The sequence below is a fragment of the Cavia porcellus genome, unplaced genomic scaffold (genome assembly GCF_034190915.1).
Source record: "Cavia porcellus strain 051 isolate PalLab524CR breed Dunkin Hartley unplaced genomic scaffold, mCavPor4.1 scaffold_4, whole genome shotgun sequence".
In the NCBI taxonomy this organism is placed as follows: Eukaryota; Metazoa; Chordata; class Mammalia; order Rodentia; family Caviidae; genus Cavia; species Cavia porcellus.
Genome location: NW_026947487.1, coordinates 13,840,405 through 13,860,164, shown reverse-complemented (window position 1 = coordinate 13,860,164; position 19,760 = coordinate 13,840,405).

Sequence of the window (19,760 nt, the reverse complement as noted above, 5' to 3'; positions counted from 1 at the left end):
TATTTAATAACTGTGATGAAGTAGAAAACATAAGAGAAATAAGAATTGAGTAAGGAAAAGATGTAGGCTAATATCATGCTTACTACAATGGATCACACTTAAGTATATGTAACAATGGATACCTATGCAACCTAAAGAATTATGGAAGCAAATCAGAGTGTTTTAAGAGTAAGTGACCAGAACACCATGCAAAGGAATGACCTGTAAAGCCATCAAGTCATTCTCAGGCCTGTCAAAACATGGGAGAGGACCCCTGACTTTGGAAGAGGTACTACTCTCATTCCCAAAGAGCCATGCATCACTGCTGTAGACAGGAAAGAATGTCCTGACAGCAAATGATGTGCCAGATGGTTTGCATGGTTCCTGCAAAAGCATATTTCCATCATTTTATAAAAAACCTCAGATGAGTCCAGAAGTAGTGGGAGAACAAATTGTATTTTTGTATCGTAGTAGGGAAGATTTACAAATAGACTTTACCCATATGCTAAGTGTAAGGTATACACACACCTCTTGTGCACGGACACATTTACTGCAAGATTAAAAGTCTTCTGTACCATGGAAGAACAGGACTTGAAAATGATAAGAGTCCTGCTTAAAGAAGCAGTCTCTAGGTTTGGACTGCTAGGTCTGTCCAGAGTGAAAAGGGAGCTCCTTTGTATTCTAGATCAAACTGCATGTTATCTAAGCTCTAGGAATTGAATAGCACTCCACTCTGTGCAGAGGCCCATCATCAATAAGAGATGGATGAAGGAGCCAATCAAACTCAAGTGAACCCTAGCCAAACTGTCCAGAACCCCACCAAAAGTAAATTAAATACCTTCCAATTTCCTTTCTGAGGCTTTTCAATGCTGATAAATCTAAACTTAATCTCAGCCCAATTGAGATACTGTGTAAGAGATTTTGTTTGTTTTGTTTTTGTAACTAGGAAGATGGTGGATTAATAGGTAGCTGGGTGGAGAGCTTCTCTGGGAAAAAGAGCTGAGACACTGGAATTTGACAACATGAAAAGGAATGGATGAGGGGAGAGAGATTCTCATGACTCAGGAGGAAACTGAGGAAAAAGAAAAAAGGGGAGAAGGAAGAATAACATGGGTTGTGGGACCCATCCCTCACTATGTTGGGCATGCCATGGAGTTGGATGATTCATGGTTGCACTGAAGCCGAGGCTGCCGATATCAGGAGTTGTAAGTTTGGGTGGGAGGAAGTGGTGCAACATGGTGGAGTGGAGCCAAGGTGGAGAACTGCATTCATTCATGGTTAGTGCTGGAAATTGGGTCCTGTGGCAGGTGTGATTCACTGGAAGACATATTGGAGTTGTGCCTGAGCCTGGAGCTGTGGTGGCATCAGTCAGTCACTACTGGTCCAAAGATTATTGGTGGCACCTGCTTAGGCTGAGCCACATTCCTGGTCAGGACCCAATAGCCAGGTATGAAACTGTCCTGAACCTGTGACATTTGCACAGCACAGTCTAAAATGCTGAAGGCACTCACCAGTTGACTGGCTCAGAGAAGAGGGGCCAGCACACAGTCCCTGCATGCACCTCAGATAACAGCAAACTGGAGAAGGCAGCAAGCCCCCAGTCAGCATGCTTTAGAAAAACTAAGAAATATGGAGGGCCTGAGACCTCCACCACACACCTGTCTGAAAGAAACCAGAAACACAACAAGAGAAAGAAATAAGAAAAGCCTCCAGTCAGTAACTCTGGGAAAATAAGTCCAGGAAAGGTAAATACAGAAGGGATCCTGTGCAGCAATCATGCAATATTGGCCACAACATCAGCACATAAAGAAATACCTTTGTGACCTATAGAAAAACTTAAAACTGAAATTCTAATCCACATGAGGAAGAATATAAAAGGATTAATAAAAGAGATGTTAAGCCCCTCTCAAGAAGACACAGATGGGAGAATGGAGGAACCCAGAAAAAGAAGAAAAACTTTTGGTGAAGAATATAAACAAAATGTAGAATACAGGAAACAGATCCAAAGAGATTACCAGGAAATTAAAAACTCCATTGAAAGCTGGCAAAATTGTTCAACAGAAACTGAAGTTAGCCTTTCAAAACTTTAAGATGGATTTGCAATGTGTGATCATGAAAGAAAAGATCTCTTAAACATAACAACGAACCAGGAAGTAACAATTCCAAGTCTAGAAGATGAAAAGAGTATCTAGAACTTAAGAACAGAAAACATGAGTGAAGAAACAGGAATAACCACAAATGAATTACAAAGGCTATTCACAGAAATAATTAAGGAAAACTTCCCAACTACAGGAAAAAGAAATGATATCCAGATAAATGATGCATAGAGAACTCCAACCAACTACAACCAAAACAGATCTACACCCAAACATATAATCATCAAGATCCCAGAAATTCACCACAAGAACAGAATATTAAAAGCAGTCAGCAAAAAGAAGATTGCCTGTAGAGGGAAATCCATCAAAATAATGACAGACTGCTCAACAAAAGTGTCAAATCAAGAAGAGCAAGTAGTCCAAGCCATGAAATAACCTCTAACCCAGATTGATATACCCTGAAAAACTCTCTCTCAACATTAATGTAGAAACAAGATGTTTCCAAGACAAGGAGGAACTGTGGGAGTTCGTGGCCACCAATCAAACCCTACAAAAAATACTGAAGGACATTCTAGAGAGATACAGAAAAAAAATACCAGGATTCCAGCAACAGTGGCAGAGAGGCCTCAATAAATGGGGCAGACAGTGGAATTAAGGAGAAAATGAACAAATAATAGCAGAACAATAGAATAGCAGAGATGAGGCAGAGAAGGTGGGCTACAATCTCTAATATAGATAGACTTGATACACTAACAAAAAGAAAGAGGCAGAGTAGATCAGGAGATAGGACCCATTGATATACTCTGAATAGCAAATATACTCAACCTGAAAGATTAATAAACTGAAAGTCAAAGGTGAGAAAACAATGCTCTATGTGACAGGGAACCAGAGAGAAATAGGAACAACTTATCCAGAAGCTGCAGATAGGTTGGAAAGTCATGACACTTTTGAGCAGTGGAGAACTACTCAACTATAAGGAAAGAAAGCCTTGAGGCTTTAGTAGGTAAAGCAATACAGCTCAAAATCAAGCTCAGGGATAAAAAGGCTCAACAGCACTTAGATAGATAACAGGTTACCCCCCTAATATAATTAAAGGAGTTGAAGGGACCCAAAATATACAAAGCATCCTGAGAAAGGGAAAGGGGAGGAATTGTCTAAAAAAAGGAGGCAGAGGACATTGTTAATTGTGTTATCAGGATTTTAAAGTGACATTAGTCTTATTACTGTTTAGTTTGATTTATTTTGTTCCAGTCTGTCTACTTATACTAGATTCGAGGGCACTGACAGCTATCCCCAACATAGCAGGATATATTATGGTAATATCCTTAATTCACTGTTAACTTAAACTGAAGTCCTGTATCACTAACATTGTCTTGCCATGGCTGATCATATTTGAATGTTTTGTTAGACCACTGTTTTGTCTTGATTGATTTTATTCAAATTTTGTATGCTTGACACTACCAAGTCTAAGAATAGAGGCAACTACTCTGAAGATGACAAGATATAATGATACCCATTCTGGTTTGATTATTAACTGCTTTTGAAGTCTTACAATGTCTCCAATGTAAAGTTTTTATTAAAATTGCTATGTAATGCTATGCTCAATTATATTATGTCTGATGATTTAGACAATTCTATTGACAAAAACAAGAGAAAGCATAGTCACTACAATAGATCACCTAATATTGTATTTGATATGTCTTTTTTGTTTCAAGTTTTTCTAGGAATTTATTTTGTTGTCTTGTGATCTTTTTTCCCTATTATACAAAAGGATAGGTACCTATCTTCATACTTGTGGAGAATTTCTAAACAGTTTATGGGAATAGATTATATAATACATGATGTGATGAACAGATACTCTGAAGAAGAGGAGACACTGAGCTACCCAGTGCTAATTATGTAGCATTATGATAAAATATCTAGCAATAATATTATTCATTGTTCAGAGTGATATTAGTCTATTCTCTTGTGTTTAATTTTAGCCTATGAAAAGATATGGACAGCTACTTTGAAGAGATGTGAGACATTATGGCAGCCATTGTTGATTTTTCTAATGTCAGGTCTTGAAGACTTAAAAAGCCTTCATCACCCTGTTCTGATTAGTTTAGTATTATAATGTTCAGTATGTGTTCACTGTGTGTGAAGTTGTGGGCAACTATTTGGAAGAAAACAAAAGACAATATGATAGACAGTGAAGATCTCCAGTGGACTTGCTTTAAAATTCATATTTCCTTATGCTCTGTTTTGCTCTCTTTTGTTATGTTTAATTTACCCTTTTTAAATTTTTTTTAAAAGTTTTCTTTTTTTTAATCTAACCTCCTTATTAACAATGAAACTTCCAAAGCAGTGGGTGATCTCATTTGTTTTCAGAAGGTAGGCTTGGGATTCAGCTCAGTGGTGCAGTGCTGGCCTGGCCAGCACAAAGTCCTAAGTTTGATTCCTTGTCCCCTTCAATCACAAAAATGGCTATGGTGTTCATTTTCTTCCAGAAACAAAAAACAAAAAAACAAAAAACAAAAAACAAAAAAAACTAACATGTTGAACTTGATAAATAAACCTAGTCTCTTCATTTGTTGCATGTAAGGTCCAAATCTCCTGTTAACACATGACTAATTTTTCTTTTTCCCATTTCCTTTAAGGTCCTTCTGCATAATTTAAAAATTGCCTCTCATAGAGAAAATGAACAATGATTTAAAAACTTAAGGGAGCTTGAAAGACACCCCAGGTAAATTTATCCAAATTACTGCCATTCTTCAAGATCAAATAGATTTGCTACCACAGTGATAATGCTATATCATAGGAGGTATAGATTTCCAATAACCAAATCAGAGGAGTTAGATTTCTTCCTAAAATAAGTACTTATGGTTTTTTTTTTATGTCAGTCACATTAATAAAGTAAAAATATGACACATATTTTTAAAATCTGTGAAGACTATTTGAGTCATAAATGTCTTGGCCAAATATCCTGAATTAGGGAACTTGATTACCATATACTATATGTTCTTTATTATTGCTTTTGATAATCTTATTCTTTAGCTTTTATATGCATAATCTTTTCATCAAATTTGTCCTTTCTTGTTTGACAGCTGTTGAACTACTTTTGATGTCCAAGCCCAAGACTGAAGTTCACTTCTGTGTTCAACTCTCATCAAGACAATCTTGGAAGAAGAATTTAGCTTCTTTAAGTTCTTAGTTCAGGCAGAGAAAAACTCCTTTGTTCACACATAGAGTGAGCCAATACATCTATTTAGCAGGAAGTAACCATAGAAAGAGGTCTTCCCTCCCTTAGTACCCTTCAGAGATTTTTAGGAACTAGGTCTCTCGGGGAAAAGTAGTACATGTAGAATATTGGGAGCTGAGGAAATCACTTATTTTCCCATCCAGTTAGGCTCAAGTGGAAAACTTTCTCTCTTTCTCTCTCTCTACCTCACCTTCCTTCCCTCCCTCTCTCACCTAAATTTTGTCTATCATTTTGGCACCACTTCTCTGTTCATGATTTTCAAGAAATGTAGTTACTTTTCTTTTTTCCCTTCAAGTGTGCACTTTTTGGTTATTTGCTTGCTGTTTATAAGTGCTTGGAATTCATCTGTCACATTCACCATGTAGTACTACTATCATTTGGACTATAACGAGAGAGAATAGCAAGGCATGGCTCTTCCATTAACATCCTAGAAATTTCTCACCTTTTCCAAACTCATCAATGTTTGAAAACAAATTCTTAAAATATATGCTTCCAACACTGAGAAATAGTATGCAGTTAATTTCAAAGCATCTTAAGTCATAAAATTGTGAGATAATAAGAATTTAGAGCCCAAAAATACTAAATTTCCTGTAAATATCTAAAGAGTTTGAAGCCAAGTAATGCAATCTGTTCCAAAGCACATTGTGGAGTCTAACACTGATTGTAGGCATCCTGAGGAGAATCAGAGAGTACTGAAGGAATAGGCACTATTCAGGAAAGTGTATGATCACCTGGACACGAGTAGTGGTTGTGGTGGTCACGGAAAATGGTAAGGCATTGATGACATATTTTATTATTATTATTATTATTATTATTATTATTATTATTAAATAAACCTTTCTCATTAAAAAAGTTGATACATGATATCTAGTCATTAAGATTAAAAAAGATTATTATTATTACTATTATTAAAATAATCTTGCTAATTATTTTAGGATTTTAGCATGAAAAACTCAAGAAACAGTGTTACCACCTGTTGAATATCAGAATATTTTGATCTGTTAAATTTAAAATATGGGCTAGTCATCTATATTAGCCATCTATATTAGTCATCTATGTTAAGGTGTCAGATAGGCACTACATCAATTTTAGTTTGGTTAGAAAAACAGACTAACATCTTAATTGGTGAATATCAACAAAGATGATGCAGAAATAGAGTACATAAAACTAAGTTGTGGGTATGGTAACATAAAATCTGACAGTGATGAGGATGAAATAAAAATAGAGATATAATCTTTTCCTCTCTCTTTTCTTCTTTCTCCAACAAGTTGTTCATTCCTTTTGGGCACTTTTTTTCCCTTTGATTTTTACAAGGTCTAGTGTACATTTTTGATCTTATGTACTTTCAGTTTTTTCTACATGAAAGAGACAATATAATATTTTGCTGTTGTTAAACTGTTTTTAAAATAAAAAAAAATTAAAATTCACTTCTTTTGAATGTATCTTCTAACTCAAAAGCAAGCTTTGCTTTGATTTGGTCCAGACTACATCATCATCACCATATCCACTGAAAATTATATTTCCTATAGGAAAAGACTCTCATGTTTTGGTTTTATTTTCCAATTAATCTTATTGTTTTTATTATTTCCAAGAGTTCATATTTCCTACAGCAATCTCTCCCAAGAGATTGAAGACACTGAGCATTTTTTAAATCTTGATGACTAGATATCATGTACCAACTTTCTTAATAAGAAAGGTTTACTTAATAAAATAAGTTTGTAATAAAAGAGAGAGAGATTCCAAAGAGGCAAAGGGAATACAAGATTATAAAAGATCGAAGACATTTTGTAAAGTTGCTTCAAGCAAAAACAAATAATTATCTATATCAAATGCTGATGATGGTCCAAAAATTAAAATTTGTAATTTACTATTACATTTATCCTTGAAAAAACTACTCAATTCTCAACTAAATTCATCTCAATTGACTATTGTTCATGAAAATGCGAGTGGAGCAGATTTGAAAACAATAAATATTTCCAGTACATTGATGGGCTAAGTATTTAGGCTAATATAAACAACAGAAATATTTCTGAAGCATGTATTTAAAGAATTTGCATTCAAGCATTGGTAAGCTTGTATAAAAGTCAGAGGAATTTATAGGATGTGACAGAAAGCAGGCTGGAACCCAGTACATAAAGTTTAGTACTACTGTGATAAAGTCATGTTCACTGCGAATGGTTTAGGCTATAGGGTGAAAGCTGAGTTTTTCAGGGTATAGAAAATATAAAATAAGGCTCAAGACCCAAACAAGATGAGGAGTAATGAAATAGATTTCTTCCATAAAGCCAAAACCTCCAAAGGATGTATGCTAAGTGAAAAGATAAACTCTCACTGTGAAGAAATAATCTAACTTACAAAGAAATTCTGAAATTTAAGTGACATTTTCTGATAAGTAAGTTCAGTATAGAATCATTGAAGAAAATTTCAAATTTCTCAGATTTTTATGGATTTACATTGTCAATCCACAGTGAGTGACTTGCATAAGAAACTTTAAATTCACAGTACAACTTATAGAAAGAATAAACTCATAGCACTTTCCACAACTTGGCAGGAACAAATGGCAAAAAACTATTAAACAATTTACCCTTATCCAAATCCAACAATAAATCTACAAAAGTTGCTGGAAAAATGAAACATTGAAAGTGAAGTAAGTTTAAGATTACAAATATATTGAGTATGTGATAGAGAACATAACAGCAAAGCAAAGTAATATAACATGCATAGTTTATTGATAAAGAATCTCAAGAAATTAACTATTATTTAATAACAAGAACACAAATTATTATTTCCTTAAACAATAATTAAAAAAGTACACCAACACTTTTTTTCTTAGGGGCCCAAAAGAATGATTCAAAATTCAAACTGTATATTCCATGTTATTTATATATCTATATTTACTTTTATATAAGGGGTACCAGGAATCAAACTCAAGACTTTGCACTTGCCATATAGGTAATTATGCTGCTGAGCTGTATCCCCAGCCCTCCACAGTGTATTTTATTGGGTCTGGGGAATTGTCTCTATCTTGAAATCAACATTTTTGATATTTCCAGTAACATGTATTTCAGTCAATAAGCCAACAGATACCCAGAAATACTTAAAATTATCTATAAATATGCACTCAGAACATGAGATGTGAGCCTAGGAAACCTACTAGGGAAGAAGTTGTGACACATTATCTGGAAAATTCCAGGATACATGTGCAAACAATTTTCAAGGCCCTATAAGTGGACATTTGGACAGAACTCAAGCAGGTTTTTGATAAGATGACCTAGCCCTGACATCAGCCTGAGGAGTATGTACAAAAGGACGGTGACCATTGAGTTTGGCCACTGTGTTTTCTGCATGGTAGACATAATGACACTGTAGTGTGTACTTTGCAGGGCCTTTCTTTTCTTAACTTCTATTAATTTTATAGCTGTTTGAACTTGTCTTGACCAATTCTTTGCTCAGAAGAGAAAGGACTTAGAAACCATCTCCAGATGGAGACACTAGCACCTGTCTCCTAGTTAACACACTAAGATAGAAGAAAAATAAGAAATATGATTGAATAATAAAAACAGAGAGGTGCAAAAGTTTAGCCTTAGAATATAGAAAGAAAAAAATAAACCTCAGCATCCATCATGAGTCACAGAGATGGATCTCAGACATAAAGTGATGGCTTCTAAAGGCTTTTTCCTTGGAAAAAGGAGGGATCAATAAGAAAACAATGTGCATCAGAAAAATGAATTATCCAAAATCCTTTTGGCTCTCATATTATCTTCTTTTTTTAAACACAAAACAATATTTCAGCATTCATCAGAATTAGTTGCCACAAACACTTCACTTTACATTTAAATGGCCTGAGAGTTAGTTGTAATTTTTAAATAAAACCTATATCAATGCTACAAACACCCCAAAAATTCCTGGAAGAAGCAAATGAAAAGCATGTGAAGAGTTCTATCCCCCATATAGGGTATATAAGCTTCAAATTTAGAAGCCTGAAAATTTACAAACACTTATTTTAAAATTAACAAACTGAAAACCATGTATCATGAGTATGAATGTGTGTATGTATATGTACATATATGCACGTGCTTCAAAAATCCCAAGTGGTTAGTAAAGAATTCGTAGTAAAGTATCAATTGGGAAGACTATAGCTAGCCATAAAATATACATAAATATAAGTAAAGATTTTAAAACCAGAGCATAAAATACAATAAAAATGAGAAATATTTGAACAAAGAGCTTTTTTTGTTTTTAAGACCAAGTCTCACTATGTAGTTCAGGTTGGCCTTTAACTCACTGTGCTGCCCAGGCTGATTCAAACTCACGGAGATCTTGCTCAATCTCCCAAGTGGGGAGATTAAAGATGTGTGCAACCATGTTCTAGTGACAATCATGGAATGTATTTATATAAAATTTAAGCTACTAACATTAAAAATTCAGTAACAGGGTGTGGTGCCATCTGCTTGAAATCCCGGCACCCAGAAAGCTGATGCAGTAGGGATTTGTGAACTTTTCCAGTGTGTATAAATGTTTTTATCTAATTTTTGTCCAATGCATTACAGAATTATTTTTCACCAAGACTTATCTTTTTTAGGACTGCATGTTTTTGTATAACACCACTCATTTAACTAATTTTCAAGAATTTTCATTACAACCTTTGTGATATTTTAGTGTAAGGAAAAGAATAGATGACAAATGTTTTATAATATCAATCACATTTATTTATTTTCAGAAGCAAACTATTTAATCAAGTGGCTTGTAATGTTTGAGTACATATTTCTGCCAATCAATTATACTATATTTCATAAACCATCTACCACTGATTTAAGTTACACTGCAACATGACTTCTGTGTTGTTCTTCACCAAATTAACTTATATTCTCTAAATAGCTGATTTCTACAGTATTCTTTTTCTTATAAAATAAACATATTCACACTCACTCCTGTTCCATCTCATTCATATTTAAATGTATACTTCCTTGAGAAAAACATAAATAATCCTATTTTTAAAATTAGTTTACCTAAATATCAATCATAACATAAAATTTACAAAGTTAAAAGCAGGAAAAAAATCTTTCTCATCTGAGCTATTTATATCATGTGTCTGTTTTTCAATGTTAGATGTGTATTTAATAATTGAAAAACTAAAATTTGTGCCCAAGATTCTAATTCAGATGATATTCCAAATGTTGATTCTACTGTCCTTCAAACTTAGTATTCTGTCTCCTTTTAGCCCCTGTATTGAGCCTATTTTAAATGGAATTGGTATAAGTATCGTGTAACACAAAAATAAGTCATTTTATTATTGAAATAAAAGGTAGATTCCATTTCATTATTTCAATTAAGTCATAAATGGTCTCAGGTTCTTGATATTATCAATCTTCCTTTTGTTCTCTGGGTGGATTTATCTTGGTGAGATGCTAACTTAATAATTAGAGCTACATTTATTTAAAATCTGTAGCATGTGTGATGCTATATATATATATATATATATATATATATATATATATGTCTTCACACAGCGGTAGGTGTTTTAACCACAACTTGCAAAATGTTAAAATTTTCCTACTCTTTTACACTTGACTATCAGAAGTAAGCTCTTCTTTAACCCCATTAGTGTTGCTTATCCAAATAAATTTAATTAAATTCTTGTTTTAAGTGAAAATTTTACACTCCCTAAGTTTCTTCCTGCTTTACTCTTTTGCAAATAAGTCAAACATTAAAATATAGAAATCATGTACATCTTCGTTAAATAGTAAAAATATGACTGATTAAATACACTGGATTTTTATTATTGTTGCTTCTTCGTAAATAATAAAATAACTATAGCATTTGTTAAAATGATAAATAGAAAGACAACTAAGTTGAATAAGAGTCCTCACATGTAATCATTCACTATATATATATATATATATATATATATATATATATGAAATACATATGAAATTACTTGATTGTTACATGTATCTCTGGGAGGAATTTTATATCTTTTGATAAATTTTCTAATGTTATGTGTGTTTTTTGGTTTCAGGCATGTTAAGAAATACCATAAGCTATTCCGGTAGACCACCTCACAGAACCCAGTAACTCCAGCCAGCAAAAGGTGTGGGGCTAGGACAGACCTGGGACCCTCCCACGACATCAATCATCCTGGAAGGCCACCTTATGGGACCTGGGAAGTCCAGCCAGAAGCACGCGTGGGGTCCTCCCATGCCCCCATGGTTCTGACTGTCCACTTCAGGATTCAGGAATTCCAGCCAGCTACACACACACCCCCGCAGTTCCACCGTTGCCATTGGGGACCATCCTATTTCCTGGACCTACCATTGCTGTTGGTCCTTGGCTCCCACACCCCTATCCAGAACTTGTATTGCAGTGGATTAACCATGCTGTATTGAAGGGAGACTCAGTAACCCCTCATCCAAACAGAGGAACCAGCAGACTTCCATCAGTGAGGTGAGTTTGCCCCTAAAATAGGAATAGAGTTTGCCACCTTCAGTGGGTAAATAAGAGAAATAATTAAGACCCCTCCAGAAGTAGGCCATTGGAGAGCTTAGCAAGAATGTAGGTGAGTCCTCCCTCCACAGAGAGATTATGAGGTAGATTGAAGATGGTTCCAATAAGGTCTCCCCAACCTGGGAAAAATTAAAAGGAAAATTAAAAATTAAAAAGCTGTGAGAAACCCAGAGACACAGTAGGGTTCCACCCAAAACAAGCACTATAAACAGGGAGATCTGGTGACTCAAAGCTTGAGGACTTAATAATAGTAGGAACTAAGGGTTGATTTCCATTAATACTCCTAAAGTTGTCAGCCTAGAATGAATATAGGACTCCAGCAACAGGCCCGGCAGGGGGTATTCAAGTGAATGTCCTACCTCTACATTTTAGGACCCAGCAACTGGACAAACCTGAATCTTATAGCAAGAGCCCAAGATACACATTACTAACAGTTGACCACTAGTGAGATTGAAGGACCAAATATTAATTCAAAAGGGGAAAATGGCAAAATGAAAAAGCAAAATGCAATCTCAAACATCTAGTCCATCAGGAGCAAGTACGGGAGACATTGAAAAAGAGGAAATCAAAAGTAACACACTAGAAATCTTTGAAAAGATAGAAAGTGAAATAATAATAATAATAATAAACTCCATGAGGCTATAGAGGAAATCAAATTAGAAGTAACCTCTTGTTATGTATTAAGAATTGGAGGTCAATTTAATGCCTCCTGGATTAGATCAGTATGGCATTGAGTGAAGATGCTCCACCTGAGGAAATTTGCCAGGATAAATAGGTGGTGGAGGAGGAGGAGGTTGTTGAAGGGTTGAGGTGTTAATTAAGCATTGTGGGTTCTCCTACGAGTTGCTGTCTGAGCTGTTGGTTCTTCTGGAGAGGCTTTGGTCCTCACATGGAGCATTGCTTCCTGGCTCCAGAGGAGAAGACATGTTCTGTTTGGTCTCCAGGATGAACTCATCACGCTGCTTCCTGGCATGTACCTGACTGTGCTTGTCATCTGAGGAGCTCCCAGCTCCGTGTCACTGAGGGCAGCTATGATGCCTTTCAGGATAGCCCTGGTTGTGAGTGTGACTTCTTGGCTCCAGCATAGAATCCTCATCCCAATAGCACAGGTCCTTCATCCTGCTGGCATAGACCTTCTGGCTTCCACTGCTGACCTTTGGGTCTTCCTGGCACAGATCCGTAAAAGAGACTGACGTGGGCATGAGTCTTTCTTGTGGGCTCTGTACCTCCAGCTGGACGCATGGGAGACATTGTCCTGAGCGCTGGGTTAATCTATGTATTCGGTGTTGCAGATAGATTTTCTGCATTTTCCTGTGTTAACCTCTGATAACCATTATAAAAATATTAATAAACTCCATGTCCTGAATCTAATTGTTCTCTGTATACAACTCCTGACTACAACACCTCTCATGTAAAAATAGAAATATAAACCTTAGTAAAGGAGTTCCTCAGCACAGCTAGAGAAAGAAAGCAGCAAATTTTTCAGCACAAACCTTCCAGTTAAGATGAGCTTGGAGTGAGGTGTTTCAAGCCCTGAAAAAAAAGCAATGTTCAACCCAGATTGATGTAAATGAAACAAAACTTTCATTCAAATTTAATGGAGAAACAAGGTACTTCGATGACAAAGAACATCTGAAGAAATTCATGTCCACCAAACCAACCCTATGAACAGTACTGAAAGACAAAATCAATAGAGATAAAAAGGACCATGATCTCCAGAACAACAACAGAAAGAAACCACCAGGTAAGACAAGCAATTAAACAAGGGGTAAAAGCAGAAAGCAAACAATTGGAACATAACATAGTAAAGTTGAGTCAGTACATATCAATTACACCCATAAATGTAAATGGCCTCAGTTCACCTCTCAAAAGATACAGGTTGGCAGAGTGGATCAAGAAACATGATCTCCCAATACGCTGTATACATGCAACACATCTCATCAGAAATGAAACTCATAGATTAAAAGTCAAAGGATGGAAAACAGTATTTCATATAATAGAAACCCAGAAAAAAGCAGGGGTAAGTATTCTATTTGAAGACAATATGAACTCCAAACCTGAATGATTAAAATAGATAAAAGGTCACTACACACTCGTCAGTGGAAAATTTCAAGAGAAAGAACTAACAATTATAAATATATATGCACCAAATACAGGAGCACCCAACCATATAAGAAAATACTAATGGACATGAAAAAACAAATACACAAAAACACAAATATAACAGAGATCCTTAAAAACCCACTACCACAAAGAGATAGATCAACTAGACAAAAATTCCACGAAAAAATAATTAAACTGAATAATACTTGTGAGCAAATGGACTTAGCAGATATTTACAGAGTGTTTCACCCAATCAGATTAGAATGCACGTTCTTCTCAGCTATGCATGGGAGAGTCTCCAAAATAAACCATGTAACAACCCATAAAACATTCTTAAGTAAATTCAAAGGTATTGAAATTATCCCATGCATAATATCTGACTATAGTGCACTGAAATTGGAAATTAATGGTAAAAGAAATTGCAAAACATGCATAAACACATGGAATTTAAATACTAACCTTCTGAACAAACAGTTGGCTACAGATGAAGTAAAGTGATATCAACAATTCAATTAAAATGTGGCAACAACATACCATAATCTGTGGGATGCAATGAAAGTGGTCTTAAGAGGGAAATACATAGCAATAAATTGTCATATTAAGAAAACAGAATGAGCACAAATAACTGAATGCCTCATCTCAAGCTCCTAGAAAAGGAAGAGAAAGTAAAACCCAAAGCTCAGGGAAGAAAGGAAATTTTAAAGATCATATCAGAATTTAATGTAATTGAATCTAAAAAAACAATATAAAGAATTAATGAATCAAAAAGCTGCTTTTTGAAAGAATAAATAAAATTGACAAACCTCTATCTAACCTCATCAAGAAACAGAAAGGAAAAGCTCAAATACATGCAATAAGGACTGAAAACATGGAAATTACTACAGATCCCATGGAAATTCAAAAGATCATGAATACCTACTTTGAAAATTTCTACTCACGTAGAATGGAAAACACAGAGGAAATGAACAGATTTTGAGAAACATATGAACTAACAAAGCTCAACTAAGAAGATATAGCAATTTTGAATAACCCAATATCAGCTATTGAAGTTGAAAATGTAATTGAAACCCAGCAACAAAGAAAAGCCCAGGTCCTGATGGATTCATGGCTGAATTCTACAAGAAATTTAGAGAAGATTAGTGCCAATATTCCTTAAAATATTCAATGAAATTGAAACAGAAGCAATCATCCTAAATCATTCCTGGAGGCAAGTATCACTCTCATACCAAAACCAGAGAAAAACCCAACCATAAAGGAGAACTATAGGCCAATCTCACTAATGAACATTAATGTAAAGAATCTCAATAAAATACTGGCAAATAGAATGCAGCAGATCATCAAGAAGATTATACATCATGACCAAATAGGATTCATTCCAGGAATGTAGGGATGGTTTAACATATGCAAAATAAATAAATGTAATACACCATATCAACAGAGCCAAAACCAAAAGCTACATGGTCATTTAAATAGAATCAGAAAAAGCTTTTAATAAAACCTAAAACATGTTCATGATTTAAAAAATCCTTCAGAATCTTGGAACACAAGGTGTCTACCTCAATCTCATAAAGCCATCTATGACAAACCAACAGCCAACATTAGAGTAAATGGACAAAAACTCAAAGGTTTCATTCTAAAACCAGGAACAAGACAAGGATGTCCACTATCACCACTCCTATTCAGTATAGTTCTGGAAATACTATCCAGGGCAATCAGACAAGTTAAAGAAATAAAATGAATAAAGATAGGAAAGGAAGTTGTTACATTATTACTATTTTCAGATGACATGATACTCTATATAAAATACCAAAAAACCTCCACTAAAAGACTCCTAGAGGTAATAAACAAATTCATCAGTATAACTGGATACATAGGCAATGCTCAAAAATCAATAGCATTCCTGTACACAAGCAAAATCTCACTGAGAGAGAAATTATTAAAATATTGCCTTTCACAATAACATCTAAAAAATGAAATACTTAGGAATCAACCTAAGAATGTAAAAGGCACATAAGCTGAAAAATATGCTATGCTTAAAAAGGAGATTGCAGAGAATATTAGAAAATGGATATTTCTTGCTCTTGTCTAGGAAGAACCAACATTGTGAAATGGTAATATTTCCAAAACTGTTATACAGATATAATGCAATCCCAATTAAAATAGCATTAACACACCTTACCTATCTAGAAAAACATTCCTAAAATTCATTTGGAAACAGAAGAAAGCTACAACAGTAAAGGCAATTCTGGGCTCCCAAATTCTGACTTGAAACTATACTGCAAAGCCACAATGATAAAATCAGCATGGTACTGACAAGTAAACCTGAGGATCAGTGGAACAGATTAGAAGATGCAAACACAATTACAAAGACACTCAGCCACCTTATATTTGACAAAGGCATTAAACATGTTTACTGGAATAAGCATAGCCTCTTTAATAAATGGAGTTGGAAGAACTGGCTATCCAAATACCAAAGACTGAACTAGACCCATACCTACACCATGTACTAAACTAAAGTCTAAATGTATCAAAATCTAAATATTAAAACAGAAAAACTATATCTACTGGAAGACAAGGTAGGTATAAGCCCTAGAGACATAAATGTAGGCAGAGAATTCATGAGCAAAATGCAAATGACACAGGATACAAATCAATTCAGAGTATTGACACCTGGGATTTCATATTATTAAAAAGTTTCTGCACTTCAAAAGAAATCACCGAGTGAAAAGAAAACAGAATGGGAAAGAATTTTAACCAACAGCCCCTCAGACAAAGGACTTAAATCCAGAATATATAAAAAATTGAAAAACATCAAGCCCCCCAAATTCAAAGACCCTCCCCAAAAATGGGCATCTGAGATGAACACACATTTCATAAAGAAGATATACAAATGGTAAATAAATGCATGAAGAAATGTTTACCATCACATACGGTTATTCAAGAAATGCAAATTAAAACAACATTGAGTCTTTATCTCACTGTGAAAGAATAGCTGCCATCAAGAAATCAACTTTAACAAATGTCGGCAGAGCTGCGGGATAAAGGGAACGCTGCTCTATGCTGGTGAGAGTGTAGACTGGTACAGCCACTATGGAAAGCACTATGGAGATTTCTCAAAAGACTAACACTGGAAGTTCCATTCATTCCAGCTATTCCCCTCCTGGGTATTTTCCCAGAAAAACTGAAAAGATCCTGTCACAGTGATATGTGCTCCCATGTTCACAGCAGCAAAATTTTTAATATCTAAATCTTGGAAACAACCAAAATGCCCATCAATCATAATTAGATTTATGATTTTTGGATCAGTCTTCATCTTGATAATTTTAGTTAATTGAACTTTCTGAAATATAACTTTAGTATATCCCTCATATTTAGTTCAACATTTTTAATAGTATAAAGTAAAGGAAGAAAACAACATCGGACGCATAGACATTGAAATAAAAGGCATAGTATTTTTATTCAATGACATAATAATCAGCTATAAAAAAGGATGATCTTGAGGCATTCATAGCTAAATGAATGAGGAGGCAACTTGAGGCTATTTACATAAGTGAATAAATAAGAATCATATTTATAAATATCACACTGTATCTCTAGTGTAAAAAGTAACAGGAACTGTAAGAGGAACAAAACCAAAAATGTGTAATTTCTATTGTAAACAGAGAGGGAAAGAAACTGCTCTAAAGGATAGAGCTGCATGTATGTTTGTGTGCAAGATAGATAACCATTGTTACTAAGTTTTTGTTAGGTCATTGAACAGAACTGTTCACAGTCTCACTGTTTCAATATCCACGTTTTTATGTTTCAATCTGTAAATTGCATAACTATTTCTAAGATGACAATATGTAATTTATCAGCTAGTGATTTCTTAGTATTGATTTTCTTTGAAAATCTGTATAGTTTCTATCCTTTTCTCTTTTGCTTTTTTCTCTTTAAACAAAAAATACTATATTAATGTACATATGTAATATAACATGAATTCTGTGTTGAGACAAAAAGACCACTAATTATGGTGCATTTAGTTGGTGTATTTTTTGTTTTATTTAAAGAAAAAATTACAATAAGTGTGTTATTAATGCATTAACATGAGCAGATATTTTAAGGAAAATGTGTTTTTGGTTTTCATTTGTTTGCTTCTTTCTTTCTTTCTTTCTTTCTTTCTTTCTTTCTTTCTTTCTTTCTCCCAAATGATTTTACTGTGAAGCCAGTATGCAGACAGGGCTGCTTTTGTCTACCAAATGCTGTCATAGCTTACATGTGCCAACACAACTAGCTTCCGGGCAGCAGCCTTTTGAGTGTTGGCCTGTTTTCTGTCTTTTGCCCATGATTTAAAATATTTAAATATTATCACTGTCCTTAGATGAAAGCTTTTTCTACTTCAAAGAATTTATGAGAGATGTATTTTTATTATTAATGCTGTCAGTACTAGGTTTTACATTTAGAATCTGAGTTCTTTTAAACCAAATAAACACATGAACAATTATTTTAACAAAACAATTTTAAACAAGTTTTCATTATTCAAAATTCTCAAATTTGATTATAAAATTATCTATGAAAGTTAATATTTTGCTCAATTGATAAATTAAGATCTGAGATTTATAATTGCACAAATTCATAATTAGTTAATATTATCATCATAACAGTTGGTCTGTATATGGAAAAGTACATAAATATTACTAATAATTGTATACTAAAGTATTGCATAATGATTTATATAACCAAAGTAGAAAGAAAAAATAATGAAATGGAAATGTTATCAATACTATTGTAATGTAGAAGACTATTACTAACATTTATATTACTTTTTAAATGTTCAAATTTACATTTAAAATAGTATTGACTAGAAATTTACGATATTGTTTCTTAAATAATTTATATTTGCTTATGTTTCCTACATATTTTCATGACATGGAAAGTACAATATTGTTGTACTCAAGATTTGAAAGGAAATAATTTAATACCACACATATGATTTACAGGAATACTTTATAACGTTCATCCAAAGAGTCAAATGGAAAAAACTGCAACACAAAGAAACCTGGTGAGGACCTCAATCCCATGGCAATGCTCTCTGTGAATCCAATTTGTGGCCTAAAGCACACAATAGTTTCCCAGGCAAGTCTATATCAAGCATCTGCACTGGGAAGGCCCAAAGATCAGTTATGGAAGCTAGAAAGTCAGCAGGCTGAAGGATCTGCACTGGAGCTAGGAAGTGATCTCAAGTTAAGGACCAGAGCATCCTCAAAGAGAACTGCATCTGTCCTCAGTGACACCTAGCTCCCCTTATGATAAGAACAGAGATGATGAGAACAGCGAAGTTCATGTTAGGAAAGTCAGTGTAACAAGTTCCTCTAGGAATCAACAGTACACCAGTTTTCTTGCTGTGTTGTTGGCATATCCTCAGGTGAGTCTTCATCACACCACACTGACTGGGTGTTACAAGCTGACTGTTAGCTAATCCACAACAGATATTATATAATCAAGAAATTGAAATTATATATATTATTAGCAACTTGTGGGTAAAACAGCTCTACAGCATAATACACTGAACTATAAATTTATCCAAAATTCCAAATGAAATGCATACATTTTTAAAATAAAAATCAAATTTCCCATACTATATTCTGTAATATTAAACCTATAGATTATATACTTTATAATAATTTCAAAAATAGAATAAGATGAATAATATATTATAATGATTAGCAAAATTTATCTTAGAAGGGAACAAAAACTCCATGTTTATCTACATAAAAAATACTTCTATTCCTAACATTTTCTTTTGCTACAAATACATAGTTTCAAATAGTTGTCTGAGGGGCTAGAGGTTTAGCTCA